Source organism: Balaenoptera musculus, chromosome 3 (genome assembly GCF_009873245.2).
Source record: "Balaenoptera musculus isolate JJ_BM4_2016_0621 chromosome 3, mBalMus1.pri.v3, whole genome shotgun sequence".
Classification (NCBI taxonomy): Eukaryota; Metazoa; Chordata; class Mammalia; order Artiodactyla; family Balaenopteridae; genus Balaenoptera; species Balaenoptera musculus.
The window spans coordinates 42,050,836-42,068,687 of record NC_045787.1 but is presented as its reverse complement, the minus strand read 5'-3'; the positions used below and the strand labels follow the sequence as shown (position 1 = coordinate 42,068,687).

General features: G+C 38.0%; 1 protein-coding gene across 1 annotated transcript in view; it reads left to right on the top strand.

Annotated features, from left to right (window-relative positions):
- The first annotated feature begins 3,729 nt into the window (after positions 1 to 3,729).
- Positions 3,730 to 17,852, top strand: part of IL6ST (interleukin 6 signal transducer) — a 49,170-nt gene continuing 35,047 nt past the window's right edge. Inside the window, 2 exon segments of the mRNA XM_036845694.1 lie at positions 3,730 to 3,969; positions 13,783 to 13,870. The gene's annotated coding sequence lies outside the window, so the exon portion shown is untranslated.

Here is a 17,852-nt window from a genome sequence, read left to right as displayed (position 1 = left end):
TAGCTTGGAAATTTAGTTACAACTTGATTTAAGTTCATATTTCATTCCAAACTTATTTTATTAAGTGGATTATAATGTGCCTTAAGCTGCTTCATTTTTTTGAAACATATATTGAATTAATTACTTTTAATTCTGTTCAGTGAATTAGACATTATTAGGTTACAAAGATTTTAACACATACAGAAAAGCTGTCCCCAACTCTTTGAGTTAATATTTAATTTTTTAAATTTTCTAAGGTATTTTATGCTAATAATGAAAAATATAAAACTAGGGGACTGAACCTGGTAAAGGCAGGACCAAGAACTTAGGAGGAAATCTTTTAAAAGAATAAGGTTGTTCTTCCTCTTAGAGGAAAAGAGGATACTCACAAATGATGGTCTTGGTTTTTCCAGGGAATAATGAAACAAGGTTCTGCACTAAGAATAAATGTTGGGATAGAGTTGCTAGTTCAAGAAAAAGGGAAATAGTTAGGAAATAACATTGACAAGGTAAACATAGCTGAAGGTCAAGGGAATTAAAGACACTAGTGAGAGTGCAGCTAAAATGGTTGATAAAAGGGTTCTCAGAGTTTAGGAAGACAAAAGAAGGTGGGAAAAAACTGATAAACTAGGAGAACAAAGATCGGAGGTCACACTGAGGACAAACTACAGACTCAGTGGGAGTAAGTAAGAGAGGTAGAGGGTAGGCGGCTGTGGGTAGAGAGGGAAACTCACAAGCCAAAGTTTTGCAGATGGAGTAATTTCATCTGATGACTGGCTTCAAGGTGTGGCTACATCTGTGGGTTCCTGATATCAGAGTGAAGCTGAAGATGACTGAAAAAGAGAAGGATGAGAAATTGTGAGGTCAGCGTGCTAACTGAGTCATTATCATTGATGCTGAAATCATTAGGTTGATGCAGGACAGGAGGATAATTCAAGGCTGACACAGAGTTTCAGAAACACAACTGGGCACAGGCAAGGAAGTAAATGGCCATCCTGGTCAGGGCCAGATTTATGCAAATAGCAAGGCAGGCAGGGTTTGTCTTCGACATTTATCACCTTTGTTCTGTAGCATTTTCCCCTAACTTTGTTCATTTTCTCTTGAGTAACGTCAGTGTCCTCTTGTTGCCCTCTCACTGTACAGGTTCCCCCTCTGCTGCTGACACATCTAAAATCCCGAATAAGTCCCAAAGCACAAATGGAAAGTTCTCAATTGATATGTCACTTTTCCCCACTTATCTCTGCATTTTGACAGGGCGTGCTAATGACAAATCCTTATCCTGAAAGTGGTTGTTTCAGGACCAGTACCCTACAGAGGTATCTGCAGAGTCATCTAATTCCAGCCAAGGAGAGATGGGATCTTGCTGTCCTGAAAAATCTTTCTCCAATATTGATTCATTGGTTTTTTAATAAATTTATTTATTTATTTGTTTGTTTATTTATTTATTTATTTTTGGCTGTGTTGGGTCTTCATTGCTGTGCGCGGGCTTTCTCTACTTGCAGGGAGCAGGGGCTACTCTTCATTGTGGTGTGCGGACTTCTCATTGGGTGGTTTCTCTTGTTGCAGAGCACAGGCTCTAGGTGCGCAGGCTTCAGTAGTTGTGGCAGATATGCTCAGTAGTTGTGGCTTGTAGGCTCTAGAGCACAGGCTCAGTAGTTGTGGCGCATGGGCTTTGTTGTTCCGCGGCATGTGGGATCTTCCCGGACCAGGGCTCAGACCCATGTCCCCTGCACTGGCAGGCAGATTCTTAACCACTGCACCACCAGGGAAGCCCTTGTTTCTTTGTTTTAACCTGGACTTTAACCATTCTCCACAAAATGTGAGTTTCTTACGGGTTAGTGTTAGCCAATGCAAAGATATCCACAAAAGAACTAACTCAGTCCTTTGCTTTCCTGACCAGTGCACAAGGCAGGCTAGTGTGCTGTGAGATATTGTTCCCCTCTATCTTCTCCCTATGCCAGAGAAGAATCATCATTTTCAATATACACTGCAATACAAAAAGGTCGAGAAAGCACATTCAATAATGATAACAGCTGACATTTATTGAGCACCTACTATGTGCCAAGCACTTCATGTATTTTAATTCATGTAACCCTCGTAGCAATCCTGTTAGGTTGCTACCATTATTCTCATTTGGTTTATGAGAAATCTGAGAAGACCTGCCCAAGATCATAGACATGGGAAGTGGCAGCACCAGGATTCAAACTCAGGCAATTTGGAAACAGAAGGTACATTTAACCTCTATACATTGTCCCTAAATAAATGTCCAATAGATCTAAATAAAACTTTTAACAACTTTTTTTATTTTAATTTTTCAAAGTATAGTTGATTTACAATGCTGTGTTAGTTTCAGGTGTACAGCAAAGTGATTCAGCTATATGTATTCTTTTTCAGATATTTTCCTGTATAGGTTATTACAAAATATTTATTGAGTATAGTTCCCTGTGCTATACAGTAGGTCCTTGTGGGTTATCTATTGTTTATACAGGTAGTAGTGTGTATATGTTAATCCCAAACTCCTAATTTATCTCCTCCCCAATTTAACATTTTATAAGTTTGTTTTAAAAACCTCCATAAATGGCAGAGCTACAATACAATCCAGTCACTCTCTACAGGTTAGATAACACGATGACAGGCAGCAGCAAGAGTCGAACACAGTGGAGCTTTGTCTCTCCTGCAGCACCAACCCCAAGCTTACCTGGGACTCCCTTAGCACTAGACACGTAGCAGGCCCACTTTTCCGTGTCATTTAAAAATTATCTGATCAACTAAGAGATGGTAATTTGGTCTGTGCTTTACTCTATCTGAATCCCCAATATAATGAAGAACCTTATAATTGTCTGTTAACTTATGGGTATAATTTGTTCAGGTCCATTAAACCATTATTGCCCTCCTATAGTCTGCCATTCTTCCACAAAAGGTCCTGGCCTTGGGTGTGTTTCTTTACACACACACACACACACACACACACACACGCTTATCTTTTAAGCTTCTCATCTTGCTTTGGAAAAAAAACTGTATCAAAGTGAGCCTGAAGGTTCATTTTCCGGACCACGAGCGGGGAAGAAGGGGTTTTAACGAAATTGGTTTTTACTCGGTATTTTTGTCACAGATTGGGAGGTACAAACCGCAAGAAAAACTAGTTTCTTGGCGTGTCACCAACTCTGGGGTTCATTGATCAATCACACCCAAACTCATTTACTAACTTAAAAATATATATCGTGGCAAGGTTCGTTTACATAAGACTTGGACCGAAGCCGCCACAATCTGCGGTAATCTCGTGTGGAGTCATGGCCACCGAGCCCTTCACTTTCCCTCAGGAGCTCCCACGCCTCCCCGGTCCCCAAGGACACCCGGCTGTCCCTAGCGGGTCTGAATGCCCTGGGGAAGGCCTCGAAGGGAGGCCGAAGGGACCGCGGCAAGAAGGGAGGACGGCAGGCGCGGGCAGCACCCGGACTTCAGTTCACGACCCCGTTATTCCACGGAAAAATGGAACATTCCGCTCCTTCCGCCCGCAGAGGGGAGGTGGGGAGAACCCTTCGATCTCGTCTGGGAGCGGCGACGCGGACGCAGCGACCCGAATCCGGGACGCCGGGAACCGCATTACGGGAATCGCAGCCGCTCGGAGAGCCTCCCCGTCGCCTTCGGGCAGCCGCTGAGCCAATGCCGGCGCGCGTCGGGTCTCGCGGGCGCCAATCAGCTTACAGATCCCAAGTCCGGGGGCGGGGCGTTACAGGGCGCCGCGGGGCGGGGTCAGGGGGCGCGTTGCCCCGCCGCGGGAGGAGGGCCGCGTGCCGCGTCTGCGGGAAGGAACCGGGAGTGACCCGAGGCCCGGGCGAGGAACCTAGAGGCCCGCAGAGCCCCGTGGGGAACGCACGGACGCAGCTGAGCTGGGGGCCGCGGCTGCCGGCCGACGGGCCCGGCCCAGCCTGGCGCCGAGGGGGACGTGCACTGTGGACACGCGGAGGAGCGAGTCACCGCGGCCTTTAGGTGAGGAGGGGCCGTGGTCGAGTTGAAGGGCCGTGTAGCCGGAGGGGGAGGGCTGCGTCGGGGCGGGCCAGGGGACCTGGCACTCGAGGGGGCCCCCCTTCTCCGGGAGAGGGGCGCCCCGATAGCGCGCGCCCCAAACTTCTTGTTATCCCAGCCTGGAAATCCCCACATTCCTTCCTCTCCCTGTTCCCACACCTCCGAATTTGATCTCCACAACTTTATCACCTAGATTTAAGTACAAGCCTCACTTCCAACACCACACACATACACACACACACACACACACACACACACACACACACACGCCCTTCTGGACCATACCCCTTTTTGGTTACCAAATCCCCACTTTTTCCCCAGTCCTCTTTCCATCTCCCCTTAAATTCCAGTAGTCCCGCACTTGACCCTTCATTTTCAACTCGGAGGTGAATTTTCTTTCCCCAAAGCCATCTTTTCATACTTAAATGGTAACGTTTCAACGTTGCTGAAAGTTACACCATACTTATACAATTTCCAAGCTAATGTCTCTTTTCTTCTTTTGATCGCTTACATGGCCTGGCCCTAATGAACCCCGCATACCACTGTATCGTAAAGGCGCCAAATTCTGTCTTTTTAAATTCTCTCACCCCCTCCCCCAAGTTTAAAGATTATTCCAAGTAGCAAGGTTCTGTTTTTCAGTATTTTTTCAAACTGAAAAAAATATCACAGCTTAAAAATAAGACCTGCCACTTTTGTTCTTTTCTTTTTTTCTTCAGAAGGAAACCCATTTCGGTTTAATTTGTGTAGTATTGGGCATTTCAGCGATTATACTGCTTTAAAATAATTACTTGTTAGAATGCCAGGATGAATATTCTAAAAGATTGGAGTGTTTGGTTTAGTCAGTGCTGTAAACAAACCCTTTAGACTGTGTGACTGCCAGCTTCAAGTTGGAACAACTCTTAATTTGAAATTACTCAGATCATCATATGAGCTATTCGCCATTATCATAATTTCTTAAATTCATGTTAATTCCTATTTGGAAGTATTTTTTAACTGTAAGGTGGAATACTACAATGTTAGAACCAACTTGCTATTAAGTTAAATTGTGCTTTCCAAATATTTCTCTTTGGGGACGATCTTGAACACTTGTTTTTAATCACAAGTGGAAGAAAAAAATTGTAGGATGGAGAAAGTGTCAGAAAAGGAGGATAAATTTTGTAGTACAATTTTTCTTTCATCCCAATTCCATATTATTGACAACACTTGTTTAATTTTCTTATAGGTAATTTAGAATATTATAAACACACAGCTAATTTAATACATTTTCTTAGGTAATGAAAAATGTGTTCAGTTATTTACGAATTGCCGTGTTTTCAGTTTATTTAAAATTTTTCCAAGGGAATTTGCATTTCAGTTAAACGTTAGGGTGGATGTCGATTGTCATATACCTGTGAAGTAGGTGTTACAATACCCACTTTATAGAGAAGGAAACTGAAGCTCAGGGTCCCTGTGACACCTAGATCTATGTAATTGCAAATCCTGTACTCTCAATCAGTCACTGTGTCATGTTAACACATTTCTCATAGAGGATCCACTGCTACAATTTGGTTTGGGAACTTAAGAACTCCCCAAAACTCTTCTGTAGGGAGGGTTTTTTTCTTCCAGAAGCTATTTCAGAGCAGCTTATTTTAATGGGAGTCAGAATTCCCTGGCGCTAATACATTTGCAGCTTGGCTCTTAGAGAAGCATGGAATGTTCTCACAGTCTTCTCCATTTCTTTGCAAAGACATTTTGATCAGAGTTGAAGTTTCTACTGAGCTTTATTGTTTTACATAACAAATACTAAGCACTTAGTACTTGCTGTAGGAACGGACAAAGATGCATGAGTCGTCCTTAGGACCTTCAAAGAGTTTACAGAAATTGGGTAGACATTTTGTGAAAAATGACAAGGATGCAAGGCAGTTTTAATTATATGCAGAGTGATACAGAAGATGCTATAGGTATTTAAATTAGGGAGTAACCATTTAAGAGTTGAAAGGATCAAAGGATTTAACAGAGGTCAGCCTTGAAACCTGGGTAAGATTTGGATAAAGGGAAAAAATGAAAGGAGCCCATTCCAGTAGAGGTATCTGTGGGAAGGGTCAGAAATAATCAAGGTATAGTAATTATAATAGTCAATATATGTGTAATTCTTATTTTCTGTCAGTCACTGTTTTGAACACTCTGCTTATATTAATTCATTTAATCTTCATAACCTTATGAAGTAGATCTTACTATTCTCCTTTTATAAAGAAGGAAACCCAGGCATAGAGAGCTTAATTAACTCTCCCAGTGCCACACGGCTATTAAGTGGTAGATCCAGAATTTATACCTAGACAGCCTGGCTTCAGGATCTGAGCTCCTAAGGATGGTAAATATACTACCTCTTCATATAGTATACTTGAGTGACAGTTAACTAGAATAATATGGCCATTCCGGAAAGTCTTTTAAAACCCACTCTTAATTGTCCGCTATGTGCTTCAGAGTATGTTAGATTCTCAGGATATCAAGACATATAAACAAAAATTACAATACAGTGTTATGAATCCTGTTAGGGAACTGTATACAAGTGCATTGGGAGCAAAGATGTTTGTGGGAGTGGGGGGGAATTCCACAGAAGAGATGATGTTTCATCTGAGATATAAACAGTGCAGAACAGTTTGGAGAAAGACATTCTAGAGCCAAGGAATAGCATTTGTAGAAGCCCAAACTCTGAAATAGTAAAATGTGTTAGAGAAAGTCTAGTAGTTCGCTGTGACTTGAGCTTAAAGTCTGTAGGGGTAGCTGGTAGGGCATGATAAAAGGTAAGACCAAATTGTGTATGGCGTGGTGAAGTCAAGTAAAATGAAGAGCTTAAATATTTGCTTTGCATTTGGGAAACTACAAAAATAATTTCAGCATGAGCAGAGTAGAAACCAGATTGCTCACTGTTTTCTCTAGAGCTTGAGGGCAAAATCTGAGTAGAGGGTTTTGGTTTTTTTAGAATAGATTTAAATATTGAAGAAGATAGATTGGGCAGGCACACTGAAACCAAATTTTTAGGTTCTTAAATAGCTGAAATATTTGGCATTATTATTCACCTTTTAAAAAGCTTTTGAGGAAAAGAGTGACAAGTTTAAAGTATGCTTAGAGAGATTTCATCCATCAGTAATAATGTTCAGAATGATTTGGAGGGAAGAAAGAGACTAGAAGCAGGAAGGCAGTTATAAGTATTGAGGTGAGCAGTGCCTAAATTAGGTTGGTCATGGTGGAGGGTAGAAAAGAAAAAACAAGTGGGAAGGATCATGAAGGAAGACTGAGTAAGATTTGTAACTGAGAAAAGCTAGAATGTAATGGATAGGCAAGAGACAATGATGGACCCCATCGTCGTAGGAAATTCAAGAAGGGTGAGTGTTTTTAGATGAGGGGGAAAAAAAGTACTGTGATTTTTTTTTTTAAGTGCATGCATTTATGTATTTATGTGGGCATGAGTATGTATATATGTGTATGTTGTTTTTAGACCTGTTAAACTTATTTGAGTCATAGGCAGAATATCCAAGATGATGATACATAACTGAAATTGGAAGAAACATCTCAATCAGAATATTTGAAATTATTTTGTGTGAAGGTAGTAGTTGAAGTCATACATTTTTGAAGAAGTTGGTATTTTAAAAGAATAGTAGATGCCAAATACTTTCGGGTACATTCATAGCCAGCAGATAAAACCTAGCAGAGAATTCAGTGAAGGAGACAGTAAAGTAAATAAAGGAAAGAATATAACCACATGATATGGTTACATAGAAACCAAGAGATATGAGAAATTCAGAAAGCAGAGGTGGTCAACAATGTGAAATGCTTCAGAAATGCTTGTGATATTGTCACAATGGCTACAATCTCTTTTTTATTCTGTCTAGTATATCTTAGTGAGATTTAATGAGAAGTGTTAGCCAATTGACATGAGTAAGAAAGCTACATCTCTTGAAATGTGGCTATAGTATAGATTATTGTTTTAAAGCTGAATGTATACATATCCATAGCAAGAGCTTCATTCCTTTCAGCACAATAAATCTGTTGCCCTGTTAAAATTTGAATATTCAGCCTCCAAATTTTCATTTGCTCTTGATCCAAATTAATCAGTTTCATCCTTTGCTCTAAGGTAGATTAGTTTTATCATTACTTCTGAATAATGCATTTCATACTGGTCTTCTGCACAATCTGTTTTTGTTTGGATGTTCTGTTGTATGTGTTCCCCTACGCACTCCCCCTAACACAAAATGTTTCAGATAGCACAGCTCTGGTTTGTAGACTGACATGCTCTGGGATTTTGCCATTGGTAATCTACAGTTATAGAGTCAAAGATGGTGTATAGTTCATGTGTATGCTACTGTCTCTGTCCAGAAAACCTTTACTCTTATTTCATGATGGGCTGTCCTGGACCCTGTCTGAATTGGGTATTCTCTATGCTCCTGTAGCACCCTGTGCATATTCCACCTCTCTAAACTGAACTTCTTAAGGGCAACAACTGTTTATTTGGCTTAAACTATATTTGTAATGTTTTATTTCTTAAGCTATGGTGAGAACATGGATCGTCATCAAAGTACTCTTTAAACCTTTTCATAGATCTCAAACAGTCAAAGATAATTTGTAAAAGACCTTCTCTAACTCTAAGGTCATAAGCATACTCTGTATTTTCTTCTAGTAGTCCTACAATTTTACTTTTGCATTTATGTCCTTAATCAGTCTGGAGTGTATGTATCTGTGATGAAGTAGGGCTCTTTATTTTTTTTGCTTGTGGAGCCAGTTGTCGCAATACTATTTATTAAATAGTCCTTGATTTCCCCAGTGATACCAGTAGCTTTTTTTTCCATAAGATATTAAATTCTTATATATACTTGGGTCTGTTTCTGGACCTTTTGTTTTGTACTTGATTTAATTTTCTATTCCTATGCCAATGCCATGTTTTAATTACTATAACTTGATAGTGTATCTTAATAGATGGTATATCAAGTATTCTGTTTATTCTCTTTGAAAATTGCCTTTTGGCCATTTTCTAATATTTTATGTGAAATTTTAAATTGGTTTGTAAAGTAAACCACTTTGCAATTTGGATTAAAATTGTATTTCATTGATATATTAATTTGTGAAGAACTGATATCTCTCTCTCCCCCTCCCTCTCCTTCTCTCTCTCTCTCTCTCTTTCTCTATATATATATATATATTTGTTCCATGATATTTAAGTCTTACTAATGAACTTTTTAGTAAAGTTTTATAGTTTTCTCCATAAACTATTTGCATTGTTCTGATTTAATTGTTTTTCCTAGATATAGTTTAGTTTTTGATGCTATTGTCAATAGGATTTTTTTCTATTACATTTTCTAACTGGTTATTGCTGAGAGAGGGGTTTTTTGGTGATCATTTGTTCAGCTGTTATGTTAAACTCTCAGTGGTTCTAATAGTTTGTTATTTGATTCTCTTTGTTTTCATATCATCTACAAGTTTTTTCTTTTTCCATTTTTATATCTTGTTTTTTGTTTATTATATTTTTGTTTAAGCCTTCTAGAACAGTGTTGAATAAGTGATGACATCAAGCATCTTGTTTGAATCCTGACCTTAATAGGAATGCCTCTAATTTTTATCTTTAAATATGATGTTTACTATAGGTTTCTGATAAAGTACTGTGGCAGCAACACCAAGAGCTGCACTGATAACAGCTGTTAGCATTTATTGAGTATGTAGTATGCGGCAGATGTGTACTACACTGCACTCGGTGTATACTGACTTATTTAATCTTTTTTTTTTTAACATCTTTGTTGGAGTATAATTGCTTTACAATGGTGTGTTAGTTTCTGCTTTATAACAAAGTGAATCAGCTATACATGTACATATATCCCCATATCTCCTCCCTCTTGTGTCTCCCTCCCACCCTCCCTATCCCACCCCTCTAGGTGGTCACAAAGCACCGAGCTGATCTCCCTGTGCTATGTGGCTGCTTCCCACTAGCTATCTGTTTTACATTTGGTAGTGTATATATGTCCATGCCACTCTCTCACTTCGTCCCAGCTTACCCTTCCCCCTCCCCTGACTTATTTAATCTTGACAAAAGTCCTACGAAAGAAGGTGGTGGGGTTATCCTTATTTTACAGATTAGGAAAATGAAAATTAGGGATATTAAATAACTTGCCTAAGATGTTTTACAAAAAATAGAGGAGCTGGGATTTGAATACAGGCAGTCTGATTACAGAGTCCATCCTCTTATCTACTTCATGAATATAAAGATGGTCTCTTTCAGTCTAGTTTTCTAATACTTTGTTGTTATTTTAAAATTATAGCTGAACAGTTGTTGAATATTATCAGATGCTTTTCAAGCATCTAGTGGAATGATTGTGTTATTTTTGTCTTTAATCTATTAGAAAATATAGTGGATAACATTGGTATCTTTTCTCATGTTGAAACATACTTGTATTTTTAGGCAAAATACTTGTTGGTATTTATGGGTTTTTTTTTCTTTTAAATACATTGCTAGAACAAATTTGCAAATGCTTTATTTAGGTTTTTTCACACCAATTCATAATAGTTTGACAATAGTTTTCTTGTGTAATCCTTGTTTGATTTGGTATCCAAATGACTCTGCAACTTCTGGCCAAAACGGGGAACAAGGATAAGGTTTACCCTCATGTCTGAAACAACCATAAAACAGAAAATATACATAGAACAGTGATAAGACACTGGACACTGGATGATGAAAGGCAATGATCTTGTGAGATGGGAAACAAATGAGGTAGATCCTATGATTGAACTAGCGTACTACCTTGAGAGAGTTTCCAAACCATGTCATAGGTTGGGGAAATCTAGGCTAAGCTCAGTGGATACTCTTTGAATTGAAGAAGATGGCTGGAGTTCATAGAACAGAATACTGGAGAATCTTGAAACTCTTGAAACAAGAGAATTCTTGAAAACTTCAGAGTCCCCTTAAGCTGTTTAGCTGAGTGCATGCATATAAAGAAACTGCCGGGACTTCCCTGGCAGTCTAGTGATTGAGACTCCACACTTCCACTGCATCAGGTGTGGGTTCGATCCCTGTTCAGGGAACTAAGATCCCACATGCCATTAGGCGCAGCCAAGACAAAGCAAACAAAAAAACAACAACAAAAAAGAAACTACTGAGAAAGAAGCTCATGAAAGGATTAGAGGTAACAGTGCTTAATGATTCCACAGGGTTAGGAATTGTGCCTGTCCTCACCAGCCAGATTGGAAACCATCTTGATTCATGAGACATTGGATAGAGTACACAGAAGGGTCTTGTGTCAGTAGTAGGGAATAATTAGTCCCAGAATAAGCACTGCTCCAATCCCACCCCGACTTATCTTTAAAGCAAGACCTGAAAGGATCAGATTGTTTTCAAGTAAGTTAACTGTGTCCTGGAACAGGACAGGATTCTGTGTTCAAGAATCTTTAATAGGAATACAAAAGTATCCGACACTCAACAAGGTAAAATTCCACAATGTTGACATTTAATCAAAAAATTACCAGGTATGCAAAGAAGCATGAAAATATATATATTAGAGAAATTCAGTTAATCAAAACTAACCGAAAACTGACACATGTTATAATTATCAAAGACACTAAAGGCAGTTGCCATAACGTGTTCTATATGTTCAAAAAGTTAGAGTTATGGAAAGATATGAAAAAGACCCAAAATTAAACTATGCTAGGTATGATTTTAGATACTAGGAATATAGCAAGGAGCAAAACATACAAAATTTCCTACCTCATTTGCTCACATTCTATTTTGGGGACACTAACAGTGTATTAGTTTCCTAGGGCTGCTATAAAAGAATACCACAAACTTAAAACAAATTTATTCTTTTAAGGTTCTGGAGACCAAAAGTCCTTCTGAAACTCTGGATAGAATCCTTTGCCTCTTCATAACTTCTGATAGTAGCTGATAGTCCTTGACATACCTTGGCTTACAGCTGCATCACTCTAACTCTCTGCTCTGTAGTCACATGGCATTCTTCCTGTGATGTATTTTCTGTCTCATAGCAGACACCAGTCATATTGTAGTAGGGCCCCACCCTACTCCAGTATGACATCTTTTTTTTTTTTTTTAAATAAATTTATTTATTTATTTATTTTTGGCTGCATTGGGTCTTTGTTGCTGTGCGCGGGCTTTCTCTAGTTGTTGTGAGCAGGGGTACTCTTCGTTGCCGTGCACAGGCTTCTCACTGGGGTGGCTTCTCTTGTGGAGCACGGGCTCTATGCGCAGGCTTCAGTAGTTGTGGCTCGTGGGGCTCAGTAGTTGTGGCACACAGGCTCAGCAGTTGTGGCACACGGCCTTAGTTGCTCCACGGCATGTGGGATCTTCCCAGACCAGGGCTCAAACCCGTGTCCCCTGCATTGGCAGGCAGATTCTTAACCACTGTGCCACCAGGGAAGCCCCCCAGTATGACATCTTAACATCTAATTACATCTGTAACAGCTTTATTTCCAAACAGGGTCACATTTTGAGGTACTGGGGGTTAGAACTTCAACATATCTTTTGGGGGGACACAACTCAACCCATAACAGACTATAAGCAAAATAAGTTAATTAAATAGTATTTTAGAACAGGGGTTGGCAAACTGTGGTCTGCAGACCAAATCCAGCATGCATTCTCTTTTTATAAATAAAGTTTTATTGGAACTCAGTCATGCCAGTTTGTTTACATACTGTCCCTGACTGTTTTTGCACTCCAAAAACAGAGTTTACTAGTTAGTGGTCACAGAGACCTGAAGGCCCACAAAGCCTAAAATATTTATTATCTTGCCCTTTACAAGAAATGTTTGCCAGACTATTTTAGAAGGTTAAGTGCTAGTGAGAAAAAAACAGGAAAGGGAGGATATGCAATATAGGCTAGTCAGAAAAGACTTGTATGAGAAGGTGAATTTGAGCAAAGGCTACAAGGAATTACTCTTTATGTACTGACTTAGAAAGATGTCCAATACGTAGTGTTAAGGGAAAAAAAAGTTACAGAACATTATTGTGATCCCATTTTTGTAGACTGATAAAGTATATATTTATACAATATAAAGTTATACACATAGAAACTTTTGTAAGATTATACACCAAATTGTTCACAGTTATCTTGATGGGATTATAGGGGATTTTCACGTGACATATTATCAATTCCTATTCATTTGAAAGTTTTAAAATAATTATGTATTTTCTTTGCATTTAAAAATATCATTGTTATAGATTAAATTTCTTATATGTTATTAAATTATATCAAAGGTTTAATGTGTGTGAAACAATAGTGGGGGATTCAACTCCTTATCTGAGTTTGAAGTTATCTTGTTACATTTCAAAGAGGAACGACTGCTCCTTATGCTAGAATTTAACCTAATACTGAGCAGATTTTAAAATGAATTTTTACGTCTGTGTGCATATAATAATTTGGCAGTTGAGGAGTCAGTAGCCTTAACTTACTGCTAGTGGAAGACAAAAGGTATGATTTTGTGTAAGATTTGCTTTAACTGCTTTTGTCAGATTCAACAAAATGTTCCTTTCACATGTCTATGACATACATGGATATCAAGGAGGTTTAGGTTAAGCGTGGGGGAGCCAATAATGTTTCCAAGCACGTAGCAAAACTACCCTAGGATACTTGAATACTCTTATACAAGTGTTTATGGGAGTGCTTTATACTGAAACTCAGAAGATATCTAAAATGAGAATGCTTTCTCAAAACCTGAAAGACCAGTAGGTGGCAGGAATTTAAGTACACATATAAAAAATATTGTCAAAACCATCTTTCTAAACAAGACTCTCCTCTCTCTACAGTGAGACCCAACGAAAAGAGCATGACATTTAGAAGCAGAAGACTTAGTTTCAGATCCCTGCTCTTTCACTTACGAATTTTGTGATTTGGGTAAGTACCTTACCCTGTCTGAATTTTTGTTTTTTCTTTTGTAAAGTTCCAATAATTAATCCCTGCCTTTCCAAACCCAAGAATGTACAATTCCAAGAGTGAACCCTAAAGTAAGTTAGAGATTTTAGGTGACTATAGTGTGTCAATGTAGGTTCATCCTTGGTGAAATGTACCATTCTGGTGAGTAGTGATGTTAATAATGCAAGAGGCTATACGTGTGTGAGGACAGAGGGTCTGTGGGAAATCTCCTTACCTTCCTTTCAGTTTTGTTGTAAACTTAAAACTACTGTAAAAAAAAATAAAAACTTGAAAAAAATAATAAAATAATGATCCCTGCCCTATCCACCTGCTTCTCTAAGATATTAGGAGAATCAAGTGAAATAATTTACATAAAAGCAGTTTGTGTAATGTGAAATAGTATACAAGTATTAGTTATTATGAATTCATAATTAGTACTAATGGAATAGCACAGAGTTGGATAACTTTTTAAATAATTAATTTGATAATCAGTTAATGTAGGCATGACTGACTTTTTGCGAATTTATCCATAATCACACTACTGTGTATGACATGATGTAAAAGGTACCATATTGAAATTTCCCCATCCTGATCCCTGCTCAACTTATTTATTCAACAAATATTACTTTGCCTTCTATTTGGCAGTCGTAATTCATCTACTGTTCTACAGTTATGGTAGTACTGTTTCTGTAGTAATAAAGTTTATACTGACAGTCTTCCTCACATGTAAATCTAAATTTATTATTCATTCTTTTTCATTCTATCCTAATTTTTTATCAAATTAAAAGGGAAAAAACTCAAAAATCACAATCCATAGGAATAAAAATAATTTATAAAGGGTTAAACTATTAAATATTTATCAATTAAACTCCACTACTTTTTCTCCCACTTAAAAAATCCATGGAAATTAAAGTAAGAACAAACAGCTATAAGGATAGCTTTGGATTTGTTCTAATTTTTTAACTAAATCATCCATAAACTTTGTTACTTTAACATTAATAGTAGTGAATTATTTATGATGCATCTTTTTTTTTTTATATATATAAATTTATTTATTTATTTATTTATTTATTTTTGGCTGTGTTGGGTCTTCATTTCTGTGCAAGGGTTTTCTCCAGTTGCGGCGAGTGGGGGCCACTCTTCATCGCGGTGCGCGGGCCTCTCATTGTTGCGGCCTCTCCCGTTGTGGAGCACAGGCTCCAGACGCGCAGGCTCAGTAGTTGTGGCTCACAGGCCTAGCCGCTCCGCGGCATGTGGGATCTTCCCGGACTGGGGCACGAACCCGTGTCCCCTGCATTGGCAGGCGGATTCCTAACCACTGCGCCACCAGGGAAGCCCCTATGATGCATCTTATGTCTCCTTTCAACACATTACCATATTGAAACCACCATAGTTGAGGAATTGCTGCTGTAGAACAACCGCTCAGTTCTTGGAAAAATCCTTTCCTGTATTTGTGGTTAGTGGTCATGTTTTGGCTTCATAGAACCTTCCAAAATAACATGCAAATTTCGAGGAAAATCAGTATATACAATATGTGCTTATAATATATGCATAGAATATTCTGCAAGAGATGAGGAGAAAGGATAGTGCTAATAATAGAATTTTAAATTGATTATCTGTTGTCAACAGAATGAAAGGGGAAAAATAAGCAGAGTACTATCAATTCAATCAATTTTAAAACAAGATAAGCCTCCAAATGAAGTGGACTATATTGCATGTAATATTTTAGATAGTATCAGTACTACTGTGTCTCCATCTCTTAGGTTTGGACTATGACATCAAGTTCCTTAATAGATGTTCCTTTATCACATTTCAATGACAATCCTTTAAAAATTAGGAAACATTACTTTCTAACTGTTAAAATGCGAAACCTACCTTTGCCTGTTTTCCTTTTACTTGTGTTTCATGGCACTGCTCACATAAATCAAATTGCTTTGAAGTAATCGTAAATACTTTCATGGGACTTCTTGTTTCAGAGTTTTGTTATAAGACTATAGTACATAAATAGAAAGATTGCCAGTTTTCAGAACTATGAAGAAACCTCTCTACAGTGTGAACAAGGTACTTGGTAGGGTAGGTGGTCAGGATGACATGACCACATACCACTCTACCAACATGCTCAGATATTTTTCTGTTCTGTTGTTTTGATGAACAGTTGAATGATGTGGTAGATTTTTCTCCTCTGGGACTATTTAAAGTTGGGAAGTAAGGAATAAAACAGGTGGAGGAAAATGGATCCTGCAACTTAGTTCTTTTATAGCTCTACCTGAGACAGTCTAAACAATTCATTATCAAATTATTTTGTTATAGAGTGACTGTTACCTGGTTAGGGAGTATAAAAGTATTTATATTTTGTAAAATGATACTATGTTTCAAGCGTAGTACTATGAAGCCCTCATCAAGAAGTTAGTAGTTTTATCTTGGAGAGATACACATTAAGTATTTTTTATTTACATTATATTTATTTTCTATTTTCTAAATACTGAAGCCACAGGGTACAACATTGGAAAAGGTACAAAGAGCACACTGTAGAGTCTCCCTCCCATTCTAGTGTCTCAAACAGCCAGTGGCAGCCAGTATTTGAATTTTTATCCTTCTAGAGATGTTTTATGCACATATAAGGAAATGAGTATATGTTTTGCCTTTTTTGTTGTGTTTTTGCCCATAAATAACAAATATACTGTTCTGTACCTTAGCAATGTATTTTAGATATGATTCTATATCTGTACATTTTTTTAATGACTACATGTATACTGTGTTTGGATATGCCATAATTTACCTAGTCCCCTATTCGTGAACATTTAGGTTGCTTCAGCCTTTTACTGTTAAAAAGAATGCTGTAGTGAATAACCTTGTACATGTGTTGTTTTGCTCATATTCATAGGATAACATACTAGAAGTAGAATCATTAGATTCAAATGTACACGTACTTTAATTTTGACTGATAGCGCAAAATTGGCCATACACCTTGTCTGGGTAGGGTTTTTGTTTTTAATTGAGGTCTTATTTACAAACAATAAAATTCATAGTTTTAGGTGTACAATATGATGGGAAGGTTATGCCAGTTTACACTATAACTGGCAGTGTATGAGAATGCCTTTATGTCATATTCTCATAACACTGCTGATAACTTTTTAATTTTTATGTTTTTGCCAGTATTCAAGGTGAGAATGATATTGCAATAGTTCTGTTTTATTATTTTTACTAACTACAACTTATATACAATAAAGTTCACAAATCATAAGTGTACAGCTCATGTTCAGTATCCCAGAATGCTCCCTTCTGTCCTCCCACCACCTTCCCTCCAAAAGAGAACCACTATTCTGACCTATCCCCATAGATTAAGTTAGCCTGTTTTTGAACTTGATATAATTGTCGGTGTCAATGCTGAGGCTTATCATGTGCTTTTAACTTAGTAAAGAACTGCCAGATTGTTTTCCAAAGTGTCTGTATCACCTTGCATTCCTATCTGGGTTGTTTTAATTTGCATCTCACTATGAGTGAGGTTGAAAGTATCATTTCATACGTTTGAGTTACTTGTATTTCCCTCTCTGTAAACTGCCTGTTCAACTCATCTTGCCTGTTTTCTTCTAAACAGGCAAGATGAGGTGTTGGAATTTTTTTAGTGATTTGTAGGCATTCTTCATATGTCAGGAGATATTTTTGGTCAGGCTATGAATTACAAACTCTTTCCCCCATTTTGTCGATTATCTTTTGAAGTTGCTAATGCTGGGTTTTGCCATGTAGAATTTTGTCTCTGTGAAGCTCTCAGTCTCAGAGTATTTACTAATAGTGCAAGACTTCATAATACAGAAACAGAATTGCTCTTTTAATTAACCTTAAAGTATAAATTATGTTTCCCAGTAATATTTTATGTAGCCATAACTTTAGTGGGAATAAATAAAAATATTCTGAAGACTTAAACTTGTTTTCTGCGTTCTTATAAGAATTTTACCACCTTTTA